This window comes from Hemitrygon akajei, chromosome 1 (assembly GCF_048418815.1).
Source record: "Hemitrygon akajei chromosome 1, sHemAka1.3, whole genome shotgun sequence".
NCBI lineage: Eukaryota > Metazoa > Chordata > Chondrichthyes > Myliobatiformes > Dasyatidae > Hemitrygon > Hemitrygon akajei.
Genome location: NC_133124.1, coordinates 40,727,209 through 40,743,039, shown reverse-complemented (window position 1 = coordinate 40,743,039; position 15,831 = coordinate 40,727,209). Strand labels below are relative to the sequence as shown.

Genomic DNA, 15,831 nt, shown 5'->3' with positions numbered 1-15,831 from the left:
ATTCTCCTAACTTTTAACATCCTGTATAATTTTTGCTGCCCAATAAACTGCTTTCACAGATTATTTAATGTGATCTGGTGCTTAGCCAGCATGATATTATAACTATTGGACACTGGGCATACTTTTCAAATGATCATTGATGGCAATTGAAAGAATTAGGTTGTCAACACAGAAATTTGGTGTGTGAGTCGGACTAGTTGGACTAGCTTTCAAAGTTGGACTAGTTGATCTTTGCTGTTAACTGCAAATATCCCCCTCAAAAAAAAACGAGGCCGGGGTTATAGGAAAGAATAAGAAAAGAAGGATGCTACATAAAAATCATAGTGCTGTAATACTCATTAATTCGTTTGATCTTAATCAGTATTTACAGCATTTACCCAGAGGTTAAGACAACAGTAAAAGGAAAAACTGACACTGTATGGTGTTGCATTAAAAATATTCATCAGTTCTGCTTTGTAAATTTGCCAAAGTGATCCTTTCATTTAACTTAGAATATTAAAGATAAAAATAATTTTCTTTAAAAAAAAGTCTATGGTTATTTTGACATTGATTATGATTATATGGTAAAGATAAGAAAGTGTTTAACGAGGTGTGGTCTTTCAAAGATGAGCATTGGATCAATGAAATGTGATTTTGCTTTGAAAATCAAAAACTGCAGGTGCAGGAAATCTGAAATAAAAATAGAAAATGCCACACACATTCATCAGATTAGACCGCATCTACGAAAGGAGACAGTTGGCATTCCATCATTGGCCTTTGTTAAAACCGGGAAGGAGAAAAGAGTTTTCAAATGTACAGAGTGTGGGTGGGAAGTGGGGGACAATGGGATCGAATGACTTGGTGGCACTTAGGAGCATGTCTTCTATTTTGTGTTGCTAATAGCAAACCCATGTGACATGACCAGCATGTAATAGAAGAAGAAAAACAAAACCAAATGGGCAGTTCTGATATTGACAAGAACAGTTACCTGAAGCTGAAGAATTCAATATCAAGTCTTGAAGCTTCATTGTCTTTAGAAAGAGAATGAGCGGTGTTCCTTAAGGTTGTGTTAGGCATTCATTGTAACAGACCAGGATTCCAGATACAAGTCACAGTGGGATTGGAATGGTGTTTTTATCTTTTAGCAAGAAGAGCAATCTTGCTTAAATGGAAGGAGTCTACCCTCCTACACATCTTCAATGCCTACGTGATATTTTGTCTTATTTAAATTTAGAAAAGATTCGCTGCTTAGTCTTAAATTCGAAGCAATCTTTTTATGATTTCTGGGGACCTTTCCTAAATTACTTTTCCAATTAATAAAGTTTAACAGTGCACAGACTTTTATGTACATTTTTATCTACTCTTAAGTGAATATGTCTTTTTTTTTCTAATTATCCATTATCATCCATCAGCTTTTTCTTTGGTAGTTGGTAGGGGGTTGACTTTTTTTTATGTAAAAAAAAAAAAAAATTTTTAATGATGTATGTCTTTAAATTTTTGATTACAGAGTGGTATACCGTTATGTGTTATGCTATAACATTTTGATCAATTTTATTACAATATATGAATGTACACAAGTTATTTTGAGATGTATCTATGTGTTGCACTCTGTAGATCTTGTTTTTTTTCTCCTGAATAAAAATATTGTAAAAAGAAAAAGAAAGGAATGGTGTTTTAAGGTGGCAGGCAACAAGTGTTTTGCAAAAAACAGGTCACTGAAATAAGAAGTAGACCAAGCTGTTACACAGCCCACCAGCACAAATGATAGGTTAGCTATTTTGATGTCTTGATTTATTTTCTTGCTGTGCAACAGGAAATGCTTCAATTTTGTACTAATGGATAAATGGCAGCAAACTTACTTTCTGGTTAAATTGGAGCAGATGCCCAACATTCATTCAAGAATTTGTATATTGCGCATACCTAATTTTCTCAATACTTCAGCAAAATTTGTGGAGTTGGCAATTTGTTAAGCAAAATGATGATAGGTTTATTTATCTCTGAGTTAGATCCTCTTTGGTTGTGGTATACAGCTTTGCACAAACTTGTATATTTGTCTTTGTTAGCTGAAATTCTGCTTGGTCTGGGCAGTACTCATTGGTGTAGCAGAGTTGTTTCTGTTGTATGGAAGGCAAAAGTGGAAGTCCTGCATGTCCTAAAAACATCGGAGATGAGACACTGCAGGTGCAGAAATTTGGAGGAAAGAAATCACAAACTGGTGGAGGAATATCTGTGGAGAGAAATGGACAGGTAATGCTTTAGTCAGTGCCCTTTTGGATTGAAAGAGTGGAGAGGAGACGGCCATTACAAAGCAGTGAGGTGGAGGGCTGGGGCAAATAAGGTGCATCCAGTAGAGGAGGGTTTGTTTGGAAAATGAAGCCAGATGGAGGGAAGGAAGAGTGGAGATAGGGATGGAGGTGGAGGAACAATGGAAGAAAGGTTGGGGAAGGCTGGAACCAAGGGAAATTGAGGAAGGAGACCAAGCAGGTAAGTATGAGTGCCAAATAGGGTAGTGGAAATGGGAGGAGGTGAGGTGGTCATAGAACATAAAACATAGAAATCTACAGCATATTACAGGCCCTTTGGTTGTGCCAACCAAGTAACCTATTCTAGAAACTGCCTAGAATTTCCCTAGCGCAGAGCCCTCTGTTTTTCTAAGCTCCATGTACCTATCTAAGAGGCTCTTAAAAGACCCTTTTGTATCCACCTCTACCACCTTCGCTGGCACCCTCTACTCTCTGTGTGGAAAAACTTACCTCTGACATCCCCTCAGTACCTATTTCCAAGCACCTTAAAACTATGCCCCCTCATGTTAGCCATTTCAGCCCTGGGAAAAAGCCTCTGGCTATCCACATGATTAATGCCCCTCATCAACTTCTATACCTCTATCAGGTCACCTCTCATCCTCTGTCACTCTAAGGAGAAAAGGCCAAGTTCATTCAACCTATTCTCGCAAGGTTGAGGATTGGAAATAAGCATACCATATCCATATGTGGCAGAGGGCTAGTAGATTGGAATGTAGTAATAAGCATTTTCTTTACACGTATAGAATTTAAATTTAGAGCTTTTAGCCTAGATGAATTACATTGAAAGGTTAATTATCAAGTCATAAGTTCAAAACTAGGTTACTAATTATATCATTCTTGCAGTCAGTTTCTGCATCCCTAATGTGTACCAAGGAACAAGTGAATGCAAGCAGGTTATAGTGTTAAATACTCTTTTCTTACCTGAGCCCATTTTGTATCTCACAGTTATAATTATATACTCTCTAAAGAATTGACTAGTTATCTACATATGCATATGAAATTCAATAAAAGGCCACTGCAGAGAGAAAAAATGATCAGTACAAATAAAATCTTAACATTTATTCTGTATTGTCCATTGCTTTAAATCTCTTAAGTTTGGAATTACATTGTACTGATGCTATTCCTCATCTGAGTTTATATTTAATCATGTGAAGCTATAACAGCTAACCCATATATTAGATAATAAAACTTTCACCATAGCTACACCCTTAACATACTGGAGGAACTCTGCAAGTTGGGCAGCATCTATGGATGTTTTGGGCTAAGACTTTTCATCAGAACATCAAAACCTCAAGATCAACATCAAGATACCACGACATCTGCAGAATTCCTTGATTGCTTCATTGTAGCTATCATTTTAGGGAGCAAGGCAGTGTCCATTGCTTTCAAATTTGAATCTGTTATTCCATGCATTAATATCCTAACTGCAGTTATTTCCACATCATCTATCCCTTCTCTTAATTAAGAGTAAAACATGTAAATCACTGGCCTGTTACAGGAAGGGCTAAAGACGATGTTGGCAAACACAAGAAAATCTGCAGATGCTGGAAATCCAAACCAATACAAACAAATTCACAAAATTGCTGGAGGAACTGAGCAGGCCAGGTAGCATAAATAGAAAAAAGAAAAACAGTTAACCTTCATCAGGACTCCTGAACCTGGTTGTGATTTTTGCTCCTTATCTCCTTTATATTTGAATCTCCATTTCCTTGTATCCCTCAACAATATCATGGAAGGAGCAATTCTATTCTACTAATAGATTAAATTTTTAATATATTTATGACTTTATGGTAACGGAACAGTTGAATTGTCACAACATGTCGATAGTTGTGTGCAATTACACTGACTCTTCACCTGGCCTTGGACCACCTGGACAAGTGTCAGGCTGCTATTTATTGATTAGAGCTCAGTTTTCAACACCATCAGACCCTCAGTACTAATCAACAAGCTTCAAAATTTGGACCTCTGTACCCCAGAGTGCAACTAGATCCTTAACTTCCACAGTAGAAGACCATAGTCAGTGCAGATTGGAGATAATATCCCCTGCTCACTGGCAGTGAAGGTTTGTCACTCTGCAAGGATGTTGTTTAGTCAACTGCGTTATTCTCTCTACACTAACAGCTGTGTGGCTAGGCACAGCTCAGACACTATCTATAAATTTGTCAATGACACATTTATTAATGCTCCTCAGACAGGATGAAGAGGTCAATACTCCCCAATGCCATTAGGCTTTACAATTCAACCGCCAGGACTTAAGAACTTTTTAAAAGCTATTATTAATGCTTTTTGAGATAGTGATCTAGATGCATATCATATTTTTTTACTGAGTTAAGTATTGTATGTAATTAGTTTTGCTACAACAAGTGTATGGGACATTGGAAAAAGTTGAATTTCCCCATGGGGATGAATAAAGTATCTATCTATCTATCTATCTATCTATCTAGTTGGTGGGTGGAGGGGAGAGGGGTAGAGGGGCAATGGTGAAGAAGGTTGGGGGTGGCTGGGTTAAACAGTCAAAATGTATTGAATGTAATTTGTTGATGTTTCAATAAAAAATTAGTAAAAGAAAAAAAGGTGCAGAGGGTGACCTGTTACAGGTTCCTGGGTGTCAACATCACTGAAGATCTTGGGATCTGGGCCGCCTTGGCAGTGGACTCTGCTTGTCTTCTTGACTCTTCTTCTTCTCTTCTTGACTCTACAGGTCCATAATTCATTCTAAGTGGTGTCATGGGTAGATAGGGTCATAAAGAAAGCTTTTGGCACATTGGCCTTTATAGATCAAAGTGTTGTGTTGGGATGTTAAGTTGAAGTTGTATAAAGCGTTGGTGGGGCCTAATTTGGGGTATTGTATACAATTTTGGTCACCTACCTGCAGGAAAGATGTAAATAAGGTTAAAAGAGTACGGAGACAATTTACAAGGATATTGCTGGGATTGGAGGACTTGATTTATAAGCTAAGTGACTAGGTTAGAACTTTATTCCCTAGACTGTAGAGGACTGAGAAGAGATTTGATAGAGGTATACAAAATTATGAGGGGTATAGATAGGATACATGCAAACAGGCTTTTTCCACTGAGCAACACACAAAATGCTGGATGAACTCAGTAGGTCAGGCAGAGTCTATGGAAATGAATAAACAGTCGACGTTTAGGACGGAAGATCCTTCAGGACTGGAAAGTAAGGGGCAAGCCAGAATAAAAAGGTGAGAGGCAGGATAAAAGGATAGAAAGAAGATGATAGGTGAAGCCAGGTGGGTAGGAAAGATAATGAGCTGGAGAGGAAGGAATCTGATGGGAAAGGAGAGTGGACCATAGAAAGGGAAGGAGGAGGAGACCCGGGGAGATGAAAGGCAGATAAGAAGAGACAAGAGGCTAGAGTGGAGAATAGAAGGGTGGGGGGGGGGATTTTTTTTCCCCAGAAGGAGCTTTTAAGAAGTGGTTAATCCTGACATCAGAAGGGGATTTCACTCAGGTCCACTGCCCAAGTAGAAAAAGTAGCAATGGATCACTATAGTGAAATAGAGCCTTGACCAGTGGCCAATCTGTATTTGGGATTGATCAGCAAGAGCAAATTAAAGGAAGGCACGGGCAAGTGCAGCGGTCATTGTTTGAGTCAACAGTGTCCATTGTGGTGATCTGAGGCTTTAGCTCTTCGAGGTTTCAGTGAAGAGAAGCCTCAGTCAGAGAAACCAAAAGAAAAGGTAGAGGTAAAGGTGTTTTTTCCCCCTTCCCTTCTTTATATCTGTTCAGCTGGGACAGTAGAGATACCAGGCAGGATAGTGGAATGCTCCTCTTGCGGGATGTCCAGTGTCCCTGATGACTACAACTGTGAAAAGTGTATTCAGCTGGAGCTGGATGAACCTACCTTCACAAGCCTTCTAAGGCCTGCTGCAGTGAAGCATCTCTACAACGTGATATAATCACCACCATGCTTCATGGTAGGAATGGTGTATTTTTTGATGATGTATGGGGTTTGGTTTACGCCAAACATAGCGTTTAGTCTGATAGCCAAAACACACAACTTCAGCTAACTTCAGAGTCTTTCGGATACATTCTGGCAAACTCCAGCTGAGATTTCATGTGGCTTTCTCTTTGCCACTCTCCCATAATGCTGTGAATGTGACAACAGTTACTATATGTGTAGTCTCTCCCATCTCAGCCACTGAAGCTCGTAACTCTTCCAAAGTTGTCATAGGTCTCTTGGTGGCCTCTCTCACTAGTCCCCTCCTTGCACAGTCACTCGGTTTTTGAGTATGGCCTATTCTAGGCAGATTTACAGTTGTGCCATATTCTTTCCATTTCTTGATTGACTTAACTGTACTCCAAGGGATATTCCGTGACTTGGAAATTTTCTTGTATTCATCCCCTGACTAGTGCTTTTCAATAACCTTTTTGCAGAGTTGCTTGAAATGTTCTTTTGTTTTCATGGTGTCATTTTTCTGTTGATCAGTGTCCAAAAAAAACAAATTAAATCTGCTGTGATTCAATGTTGTAAAACAATAAAACGTTAACATTTCTGGGGGGGGGGGGGGGAGAAAACCTTATATAGGCACTGTATATTCTTACTTACAGGGCAGTCTTTTACACTTCTAACCCCTAAATTTTAACCACTTCTAACCACAGTTGCCTACCCCTGCCATTTGAAAGCTACTTTGGGGCATATCTATCCTACAACTTGTGAACTATTCCCAGAAACTTCAGCTATCCCTGCTCTGCTGTCATCCCCACCAGCATCCTCCTCCAGTCCACCTGGGCAAGCTCCTCTCTCATGCCTGATCTGGGTTATTTCACAACACCTAATATAAGATGGTCTTTCTTTGAGTAGACTAGAGCACAAGCTGCTCTGAAAAGCCATCTCTTAGGCATTCAACGAATTCCCTTGCTTGCTGTCCAAAGCCAACCTGATTTTTCCCAATCCCCTTGCAATTAAGTCCCCCATTACAATTGTGTGATTACCCTTATTACATGCCTTTTCCAGCTCCCTTTGCAATCTCAGCCCCACATCTTGGCTACTATTCGGAGGCCTATATACGATTCCCATAATGTTTTGTTTACCCTTGAAGTTTCTTAACTCCACCCACAATAATTTGCTATTCCTGACTTGCTGTCACCTCTTTCTAAAGATGCAATTCCGTCTCTTACCAATAGACCACCACCTATGCCTTCCTGCCTGTCCTTTTGATACAAAGTATATCCTTTGATGTTAAGCTCCCAGCTGACCATCTATCAGCCACAACGTCATACCGACCGATCTCTAATTGCGCCACGAGTTCATCCACCTTATTCCAAGTGTTACATGCTTTTAAATACAGCACCTTCAGTCCTGCATTCTTCGCCCTTTTGAATTTTGCCTCTGTGACACAATTCAACTCTTCTCTATCTGCACTTGTACCCAGTCATTGGTTTGTCCTTGCGTTCATGTTACATCCATTATTTACTTGTAAACCTGCTGGCTCATCCTTGGCTCTATCATATGATTTTCATCCCCCCCTATATTAATTTAAACTGCTCCCAACAGCTCTAGTAAGAGCTCTGAAGAATGGAAGGTGGCTGGTTAGTGAAAAATATGGGTTAGCCAGTTATACTTTCACATAGTTATGGTAATGAAATGTACTATTTAACTATTTACACAAATGAATTTACAATTGGTGTTATCCATGGTCATTTAAAAAAAATTCTGAAGTAGTGAATACCCTGATTTTAGCCTGGGCATTCCCTAAGGACACCCTCAATGGGAGCACAGGAACAGGCACTTCAGCCCACAATGTTGTGCAGACAATATTCCTCCGTTCTCTGCATATTCACCTGCCTCTCTGAGAGCCTCTTAAACATTGCTTCCAACACCACCTCTGGTGGAGCATTTGGAGCACTTTCGGCATCCACCACACCATGGGGGAAAAAATCTTCCCCTGCGCATCTTTTTTAAACCTGTTCCCTTTCATCTTAAATGCATGGCCTGTGGTATTAGATATTGCAACCTGAGAAAAATGTACTCGTTTTATACTCAATGCCTATCTACTCTGTCTGAGACAGTGCCCTGATTTTGCCCAGTTGCTCCTTCTGGAGTGTTGTTTAACAGAATGTGCCATTTAGTAAATGCAGAATAACCAGTTTTCACTATAACTATTAAATCTCTTCAGTCCTCTCCATGAACAACTTCAAAACTGCATTCCTCTTCAGTTGCTCAAGGTGAAGCTCTTCAGTTTTAGACCCACCCCAGCACTAAGCTCACATTCTTCTTTGCAGCTTCTCTCCACTGCTTCACACTGCCTTCATTGCCTCAAAATAAACCCACTTGCTTTTTGCCTGAAATCCAAATGCCTTACCTTTAATCCCTTTCTCACAATGACACCTTCTTTCATCTGATAAAGTAACAAGTTCTTCAACTCTCGTGTACTTAATCATTTATGCATGCACTTATTACTCTGAACTCTTTCTTCAATTGCATCCTTGCTGGTCTTGAGTTCTCCCTTATTCATGAATGTGATATAGGCATATGGAATATGATGGTCAGGACAATTCCTTGCTGGTTGCTTTTGTCTTAACAGATTGCCAAAGGGCCCCCCCACCCCCCCACCACCAATATCTTAAGTTAAAAAATTTTGTCCTTTTGTGTCACCATGTTTTTGTCGCACATTCTTCTGTTTCTGTTTTGCATTCTTCTCTGTGCCCCAGCATGGGGTAAATGCTTGAAGTGCAAAAGTCCAGATCTTGTAAGAAAGAATGATATATAATTATATCCAAATATCACTCTCAATCTTGATCATTTCTCAGAAACCTAGGACAAAGTTTATGCACATAATTTTTTTTTGAAAATGGTAAGGAAATTTTCAATGGGCATTATTACAGTTGGTGTACAATTTGTTTCCTGAGCTGTAGTTCAGTTGATAAGATTGTATTACTGCCATTAGGCTAGTTGTGTTTTGCTAGACAGTAACAACTTGAGATAAAGGTGACTCATAGTTTCCAGCAGGTACAATTAGTATTTTTATCTGCATAGGATGCTAGCTTTCTTATAGGCAATGGTTAACATCTGCTTGAACAAATACCACGTTCTTTAAAAATAGTGAACCTTTCTCATGGCAGCAATACATTTAAACAGTTTAATTTTACCAAATGTGTTAATATTCATATTGGAACTGGTAAAATCTGTTTCAAAATTCCATCCAGTGTAAAATCTACATTATACAATTAGCACTGAGCAGTCCTGATGGCAAACATTATTGTAGCACATTGTTAAGTTGTGGTAGCTTGATAAAAGGTGACTCATCATCAGGAGGTACTTTCTTAAATCATAACCACAAGTTATCAGATAATGCCTTTTTGATGTATACCTTTTTCTGTGTTACTGCTAGGCGATGTGTTGGCTAAAAGTTTAATTTGAATATAAATTGATCTCGTTGTAGTAGAGTTCCTAAAAATAATACTGGATCACACAAAATAGATTAACAAATCTTCTTCCTCATCCCCCCCTCCCATTCGCCACCCTGACCTTTTTACTATTTCTCAGCTGCCTATTACTTCCTCCGGGTTTCCTCCTCCTTCCCTTTCTCCTCTGGTCCACTCTCCTTTATGTTCGGATTCTTTCTTCTCCAGCCCTTGACCTTTTCCACCCACTTGGCTTCACCTATCACCTTCCAGCTAGCCTCTTCCCCTCCACCCTGCTTTTTATTTTGGCATTTCCCCCTTCTTTCTCAGTCTTGAAGAAGGGTCTCAGACAGAAATGTCGACTCCTTATTCATTTCTATAGATACTGCCTAACGTGCTGAGTTCCTCCAGCATTTTGTGTGTGGTACAATAAGTATGTACTGAGCTTAGGGTATAGTATTTAATTTTATCAGATCTAGTGTGCTGTTCTATAGACATTTAAACATTTGTGATATTATATTGGAGCATGACACGTGCATGTTTCTCTTTGCCCCATTTTAAAAATAAGTGATTCTGCTTGATGTGACTAATGTTTCAGTCACCAAAGTGGGAAAAGTGATATGTGGATGACTCTTGGATGCATCCAAATGAAATGCTTTTTGTTTTCCTTGCAATGTTTCATTTGTTTTGCTTAGCTAATTGAATTGTACTTTCAGCTTGGTTATAAACTGTGATGTCATGTCTAAAAATCAATCCAGTGGTGGAGTATCAGCTCCATGCCATAAAATCACCTTTTTGTTTCATTTTGTCACATTTTATATGCAGCAATTCCTTACTCATTGCAAGGAATTAATATAAATATCTAAGCTGTTTGGTAAGAAATTCAAGGGTCAAAATATCACTTGTCTGGTTCAGGATTAACAAGTCACTTTCCAGGTCACGAGCAAACGCGAGGAAATCTGCAGATGCTGGAAATTCAAACAACACACACGAAATGCGTGTGTTGTTCCAGGTCAAGACTTGTGTTTTGCTACAGTGGTACCCTTAAGGGAAGGTTCTCTGGATAGCTGGGTGAGCATTTGTGTCATTGTTCATATTTCTGCAGTCTCACATTTGGGAACCTGAATATTTTAAAAGAAAATAACTATTATACTTCTACCACCCTTTTTTTAAAAAAACATAACAAGGTGAACATCTTAAATGCTTTGTGGACCATCTAGGGCTTAGAAGCAGGTAGAAGGATATGTGAAAACTGCTGTATTGGCGAGGGGCTCCTGCAATTCATTATTTAGCTGGGTGGTGAATTAAAGTTCTGTGCTTGTGACCAAAAGTTGACAAATATTTTGTGTAGATTCCAGTGACTCAGTCGGTATGATAATGATAGCACATTTCTGAATGGGGAAGCATGATAGCTTGCAGTCAATGATGTAGGGTGACCTCTAGTTCAGCACACATTAAATTGTCTGAGAACATTAAATTGCCTATGAGAAAGGAAAAGTTGTTAATGGTATTGCAGTGAGTTCAAGAGATTTTGTATTTAAGCAGTAGCCACTATCTGTTGTTTGGATAATACAAAAAGTAAATCATTTGCTTTACACCACGGCTGTCTGGGTCCTACCTCACAATCCTCAGGCTCTCCTATGTTCTTCAGGGTAGACCTTTGGTTGAGCAATAGTTGGTCTTAACTGAAGAGTACATTGTGATTTTTTTTTTTGCTGAGTTATTGAATTTCCAGCGTTGTTTTTACCTTCATTTGATACTTAGATCATTTTTAACCTATTGAATCTTTCCCTTGTTTCTGTAGAGATTAGATGTTGACTTTCCCCTTCAGGCATACTGGAATTTCCATTCTAAGAATGTGATTTGTTCATCATTACCTTTTAGTCATTCTCTTTGAAACAGCCCTGCTAACGTGCAAGCCATGGGCATTCTGTAGCTTCTGCTCTTTAAGGGCTTTCGGAGGAACAGTCTGAGAATCACACTTCGTGAGAAGCCTTTGGATTTTCTTGTAGCTTTTCTGCTACCATTACTTTTGAAAGATGGAAATAGCAATGAGTAAAGCAGTAGTCAATAATTCTTGTGACGTTGAAACTGACATCTCTGAAGCCTTTTGCTTGGCTGATTAAAATGTAACAGTTGTTTGTGCCTTGATTGACACTGGCCAAGTGATCTTGTAGTTTTCTCTCTGAGTAAACTAATCGTGGCAAGAGCCTCTAATCTGGAGGAGGATTGTTTTGGAGTTTGTGGGATTTCTCTTTCCTTGCCAATCATTCTTTTCCTGAGGCTTGTTGTTTCTGATAACAGTTTAACTTGCCCAGGAGGATTTGTTTGCTGCCTTGTAGGACCTGGGCCAGAATTTTCTCAAGATTGAAATAGGGATACTCTTCAAAATTACAAAGGAGAGTTCCTGCAATAGTACTAAGGTAGGAGCACATGTCCAGGTGATTGTAGCAGGCTAGTTCTACAAAGAATGACAAGGGTCATATGATATTTGCTGATCCCAAAGTGAGATGTGGTGGCAAGGTGGAGATGTGTCTCTACAAAAGAAAGTGTAAGGCACTCCTTCCCTCTGCGAGCCTGCAGGTGGAGCCCCCCCCCCCCCGATCAGGGCCCTGTGAAGCCACGGGAGCAGGTGATAAGATGGTCATATCAACAGCTAGTGCGTATCACGTCCTGGTTGTGCGATCGCTGACACCACGGAGGCAATCTCTGAAGATTATTAATAATGGCTGTCTTGTAAAAACTCTTCCCAGAAGGCAATGGCAAACTACTTCTGTAGAAAAATTTTCCAAGAACAATCATGAAAAGACCAGGATTGCCTACATTATATGATATGGCATGTAACAAACAAACATAAGAAATGAGATGCTGACGTGTTGGGCTAACTCTTTCTTGACAGCAGAACCCATCACATGGAGATGGCATTCCTCCTCTTGTTTGCTCTTCCAGAAGGTATATATACACCTTTAGAGCTGGTTGTCTCCTGTCTGTCGTGATTCAAGGCAATGGTGCCACTACTGGAAGTCCTGATTTGTGGGCTTTATTAGTCCGTATCAACTCTTTCTCTGATGGGGCAAGAGTTGATTACTTGAAAGCAAAAGATTATAATACCACAGAAACACTTAACCCATAAGAGACTAAGAGCAGAATTATGCCATATGGCCCATCATATCTGCTGTGCCATTCAATCACGGCTGATTTATTATTCCCCTTGAACCGCATTCTCCTGTCTTCTTCCCATAACCTTTGAAGCATTTACAAATTAAGAACCTATCGACTTGAACTTTAAATACTGTAGATTCTGGTTAATTAGGCCATCGATTATTTTGGACAGGAGACTGTTGACGAATAGCTTCTTAACTAGTGTCAGTCATGTGCACTCGTGTGACCATTAGGCACTACGCCATGCTTAGAGTGAACAGTTTTAAGATAACATCAGTTGTATGTGCTTATTTTATGTTATCCATTTGGGCTGACATACACCGATTAGAAAAACCAACGATATTTGATAACTGCATTTTTTTATTTTTTACTTTAAAATCTTTCAGATCCTTGTCAAGATGTAATTAATCTGAGATTCATTTTCTTGCCGGTGTTCACAGTAAATACAAAGTAACAATGGAATCAATGAAAAATTGCACACAACTAGATGGATAAACAAGCAATGTACAAAAGGCAACAAACTGCGCAAATACAAAAAGAGGACAAAAGAAACAAAATAATTATAAATAGGCAATAAGTAGTGAGATGAAAAGTCCTTGAAAGTGAGCCCATAGGTTGTGGGAATAGTTCAGGGTTGGGGTGAGTGAAATTGAGTGAAGTGATCCCTTCTGGTTCAAGGTAATACCTGTTCCTGAACCTGGTCGTGTGGGACTTGAGGCTCCTGGACCACTTTCCTGATGGCAGCAGTGAGAAAAGAGCATGGCCTGGATGATGGGATTCTTAATGATGGACAGCACCCCATGTAGATGTGTTCAATGATGATGGACTGGGCTGCGTTCACTTTTTTGTAGGATTTTCTGTTCAAGGGCATTGGAATTTCCGTAACAGGCCACAATACAGCCAGTCAGTATGCACTCCAACGTGCATCTATAGATGTTTGTCAAGGTTTGTTTTGATGAAATGCTGAATCTTTACAATCTCCTGAGAAAGTAGAGACACTGCCATACCATCTTTGTGAGGGCAGTTACGTGCTGAACCCAGGGCAGATCCTCTGAAATGATGCCAAGGAATTTAAAGTTGCTGATCTTCTCCACCACTGAACCGTGATGAGGACTGGCTCACGGACCTCCAGTTTGTTCCATCTGTTGTCAATAATTAGCTCTTTGGTTTTGTTGATACTGAGTGAGAATTTTTTTGTTACGGCACCATTCAGCCAGATTTTTAATCTCACTCCTGTATGCCAATTCATCACCACCTTTGATTTGGCCAATGACAGTGGTATCATCACAAACTTAAATATGGGATTGCAGCTGTGCTTTGTCTCTCAGTCATTAGTATGAAGTGAGTAGAACAAGGGTCTAAGCACACACCTTGTAGTGCTGATGGTGATTGTGGCAGAAATGTCAATCCAAACTGACTGGGGTCTGCATGTGAGGAAATCGAGGATCCAGTTGCACAACGTGGAATTGAGGCCTAGGTCTTGGAGTTTCTTGATTAGTTTTGAAGGGATGATGGTCTTGACTGCTGAGCTGTAGTCAATTATGCATATCCTGATGTGTGCATTTTCACTGTCCAGATGTTCCAGTGAAATGGCATCAGCTATTGACATGTTGTGACGATCAGCAAATTGGAGTGGATCCAAGCAGCTCCCCAGGCAGGAATTGATATGTCTCATCACTGATCTCAAACCACCTCTTCACAGTGATTGTCAGTGCTACTGGACTATTGTCATTGAGGCAGGTTACCATGTTTTTCTGGGACACAGGTGTAGTTGAAGCCTGCTTGAAGCAGGTAGGCACCACAGACCGTCAAAGCAAGAGGTTAAAGATATCAGTAAACACTCCAGCCAGTTGATTGGCACGGGTCTTCAATATTCGGCCGCGTATCTGGTCTGGGGTAGATGTGTTCCGTGGGTTCATCCTCCTGAGGATGCTTTCACATGGCCTCTGAGACTTAAAATACAAGGTTGTTTGGGGGGGGGGGGTGGTTGCTGTGCTAGTTTGTGGAGGTGACTCCATGTTTTGTCAGTGAAAGCAAGCATAAAAGGCTTTGAACTCATCTGGAAGTGAGACCTTGTTGTCTCATGTCACTTGGTTTCATTTTGTAGGAGGTGGTAGCACTACAATTATTGAGCATCCTTCTGTGATTCCAGTTTGGTTCAGAGTTCCCACTTCCCATATGAGATGGCTTTCCAGAGGTCATACCTGGACCTCCTGTGTTTTACTTGGTCACCAGACCTGAATGCCACTAATACGGCCGTCAGCAGATTGCAGACCTCTTAATTCATTCAGGGCTTCCAGTTGGGGAAGATTCTGTTTGATTTTGTGAGGACAGTATTCTCTGACAGCCTTTATAAAGTATGTGACAACTGTGGTATATTCGTTCAGATCCTCTGAGTCTAGCCATGGCCCAGTCCACTGATTGAGAGCAGTCCCTTACTTCTGGAGCCTTCCTCTTTGGCGTCAGCGAAGTGCTTCAGCATTGCATTCCTGCTTTTATTTTAGTACTCACAATGAATGCTAAAATTGCATATGCCCTACTCACTACTGACTCGAGCTGCAAGTTGATCTTTAGGGAATTTTGCTCTCACTCAAGTCCCTTTGGAACTCTGATTTCTGAATTCTTAGAAAATGGTCTATATATTTATTCCTTCTACAAAAAATATGCAAAGCAATATGCTCTCTTACACTCTATTCTAGCTGCCACTTTGTTAATTCTCCCTATCTACCCAAGTCTCACAGACTCCTGATTCCTTAAAGCTACTTGCATCTCCATCTATTCTTTAATCATCTGCAAGCTTGGCTGCAAAGTAATTTCTGTCATCCAGATCATTATAATGTGAAAAGTAGTAGACCCAATGTTGACCTCTAGGGAACATCACTAGTCACCAACAGCCAACTCAAAAAGGTCCTCTTATTCTCACTTTGTCTTCTACCAGTCAGCCAATCCTCGATCCATGCTAGTATCTTTTTTGTAATATTACAAGCTCCTATCTTGTTTAGCAGCCTCATGCTGGCATC

At 40.0% G+C, this 15,831-nt stretch overlaps 1 protein-coding gene across 5 annotated transcripts in view; it reads left to right on the top strand.

The window, feature by feature from the left end:
* Positions 1-15,831, top strand: part of chd7 (chromodomain helicase DNA binding protein 7) — a 228,198-nt gene that overhangs the window by 74,637 nt on the left and 137,730 nt on the right. The window lies entirely within an intron of this gene.